The following is a 3,575-nucleotide window of genomic DNA, read 5'->3' on the forward strand; positions in this document are numbered from 1 at the left end:
CAAATTCGCAAAGGTTCTGCGATCAAGAGGTAAATTTCTAAATAAACGATTAATTGAATTGCATGGATCTTTGGTAGGTTCTTTTTCCCGCTGTGCTTTCATGTTTAATTTCCCTAAGGAATAGTTATATCTCCTAATAAAAAGTTTCCTTTTGAAACACTTGTAGTCCTTACAATATGTTATTTTCTTTGTCAGGGATAGAGTCGCCTCTTAAAATTCATCTGTTAGAGATAAATTGCCACCAATATTTCCTGTCTCAAGGACAAAGTTGTCTCTTTTTTTTTGTCAGAGATAGAGTCACCACCAATATTTTCTCTATTAGAGATAGAGTTGCGTATTAAATTTTCTCTATCAGAGATAAAGTCATCACCAATATTTTCTCTATCAGGGACAGAAATGCCTCTTAAAATTCCCCTATTAGCGACACGGTTGCCACTAATATTTTCTATGTTAGGGGCAGAGATGCCTCTTAAAATTCCTATTTTAGAGATAGGGTCACCACCAATATTTTTACTATTAGGGACAAAGTTGCCTCTTAAAATTTTTTTGTCAAGGGCAGGGTCGCTACTAATATTTACTCTGTCAGAGATAGAATCACTTTTTAAAACTCCTCTATCAAGGATAGTGTCGTCATCAACATTTCCTTTGTCAAATACAAAGATGCCTCTTAAATATCCTCTGTCAGGGACAAAGTCGCCACCAACATCAGGAACAGAGTCACCTCTTAAAACTCCTCTATCAAGGACAGAGTCACCTCTAATATTTTCTCTGTCAGGTACAAATTTGCCTCTTAAAACTCTACTATCAGGGATAGAGTCGCCTCCACTATTTCCTCTATTAGGAACAGAGTCGTCTCTTAAAACTCCTCTATCAAAGACAAGGTTGTCATCGATATTTTCTCTATCAGGGATAACTTCACCTCCTAAAACTCCTCAATCAAGGATAGAGTCACCACCAATATTTCCTCTATCAAGGACATAATCACCTTTTATCAGGTACAAAGTCACCTCGATATTTTCTCTGTAAGGGACAGAGTTGCCTCTGATATTTCCTCTATTAGGGACAGAGTCGCCTCTTTCAACTCCTCTGCCAATGACAAAGCCATCACTCATTTACTTTCAAAATAATTCTCTTGATTTTAATTTGTCTATATAGCCTCTATTGCATATAAATTGATACTCAACTCTATGGCCCCAGAGGATGATATTTTTACTACTTAACGACGACCTTGCACTTGCGGTTAGCATGCATCAGTTGTTTGTGTGGTCATGTCATTGTATCTTGGGAAATAGATGTTCAGCATGATCTCGAAGCACCACTGGAGGGGATGAATATGTTTTAAGGAAATTATGTCCAACACATGCCTCAATATTACTCTGCACACATTCCCGCTCAACAACATCACCTCTAATATGGTAGTCGTGTCTCCTGCCTAGTAGCCCAGTCTGCTCGGTGGTCTTGCCTACTCACTTGACACCTCACTTCCTAGCCTTCCAGCTCAGTTGTTCAGCACAGCTTCACTAGGCCTCTTGTTCAGAAGCTCTCTGCCCAGCCATCCGACTTGGCCCACTCGGCCCGCTAGGGAGTTAGACTCGCTCGAGCCACTAAGTGATTCGACCCACTCGGGTCACTCAAGAGATAGACCCACTCAGAAGTTAGACCCGCTCGGGTCATTCAGCAGATTGTTCAACTCGGGTCACTTGGAAGCTCCAACAGCTCGGCCTAACCAACATAACTTGGCAGCTTGAGATGATCAGTTGAGGTCATCTTGATAGATAAGTCTGATTTCGATTTGTAATTTCAATTTAGACTATTCCCTTATAAGTCTGGCACAATCTTTGGAAGGAAGATTTTCTAACAATCTTAACACAGAGTAAGATTGCCCAACAATTGATTTCCATGTTCTAAAGATCACTATGATTAGGGATAAATTTCAACAATATCACTTCATGCATTAGCATTATCTCACACCTCTCTTGATATTTTGTCCATAATGAAATGTAATTACATTGTATAGTGATTTTCCTTTTACAAGTTGATTATATCTATGACATTATTACTAACAACCGACCACTTGCAATAAAGGAAATTATTTATTTATCTCAAGCCAAATGACTTATCATGATCATATAAAGGAAATTATGCATGTATCTCAAGCCAAATGACTTATCATGATCATCATGTTTCTACCAGGATGAAAGTTTATTCCGTCTATCAGGATGAAACTCTATTCAGTTGATCAAAAATGTTCACTAGTAGACACTCTCTATTATGGTATGTGTTCGAATCAATGATGAGATCGGGCTTCCTTAGCCTATGCAATGACTTCAATATTCTCACAATGCACTAATTTATTCAACAATACTTAGAACTACTTCAAGTTCACTGATATGGCTAAAACCTACAGCCCTCATGTGTCATGTGTGGTCAAGAGTCGTGCTGAGTTGTCAGTCAAACTTAGGGTAAACCAGATGTGGCACTGGGGTATCAGACTTGGCCTAGTATGGACCCAGGTCTAGCCAAACCAACTCAAGCACAAGTTAGCATCTAGCATTTTGACATAATCTCTCAGCCTTAGCTACCGACCTCGCCTCTAACTTGGCCTCAGGCGCTGACCTCCTATTAGTCTCAGGTGTCGACCTCATCTCCGATTTAGCCTGAAGTGTCAATCTTATCTCAACCTGAGTTGTCAACCTCATCTCGACCTCAGTTGCCGACCTTGCCTCCAACTGGGCCTCATGCACTGATCTCATTTCGGCCTCAATTGTCGACCTTGCCTCTAACTCGACCTTAGACGCGAACTTTATCTCGGCCTAGGGTGCCGACCTCCTCGGCCTCAGCTACTAACCTTATCTCAACCTTAGCTGTCGACTTCGCCTTCGACTCGGCCTTAGGCGCTAACCTCATCTCGACCTCAGATGCTGACCTCACCTTTGACTCAGCCTCAAGCGTCAACCTCATCTCGACCTCAGCTGCCGACCTCGCCTCCGACTCAACCTCAAGTGTCAATTTAATCTTAGCCTTGAGTGCCAACCTCATCTCGACCTCAAGCATCGACGTTATCTTCACCTCAGCTATCGACCTCGCCTTCGACTCAGCCTAAGGTGCCGACCTCATCTCAGTCTCGGGCATCAACCTCATCTCGGCCTTAACTATTGACCTGTCCTCCAACTCAGTTTCAGGCATCAACCTTATCTCCGCCTCAACTACTGACCTCACCTCTAACTTGACCTCATCTCGGCCTCAAGCATCGACCTCATCTCAGCCTCAACTACCAACCTCACCTTCGACTCGACCTCAGGCGCCGACCTCTATCACAGAACAAACCATAAACGGTAGGGTGTATCTTGCAACTGACCATAAATAGACATGTATGTTCCGAGTAACATGCATGTTAACAACTCTTTGAAAGATCGCCCACCCTCGTGGGCACAGATATGCACACACGAAACTCTAATTTTCCCTAAGCTATTATTCTCCTTCTTGCAAAACTCTAACTTGAGCGTCAAAGTAGCTTGTTGGGATTCATCTCCTGTTTCATTCTAACTCTCTTTTAGAGAGATTTTTAGGTCTCT

The sequence above is a fragment of the Curcuma longa genome, chromosome 1 (assembly GCF_044706935.1).
Source record: "Curcuma longa cultivar G26 ecotype Majalengka, Jawa Barat chromosome 1, ITB_CL_G26_1.1, whole genome shotgun sequence".
Lineage (NCBI taxonomy): Eukaryota > Viridiplantae > Streptophyta > Magnoliopsida > Zingiberales > Zingiberaceae > Curcuma > Curcuma longa.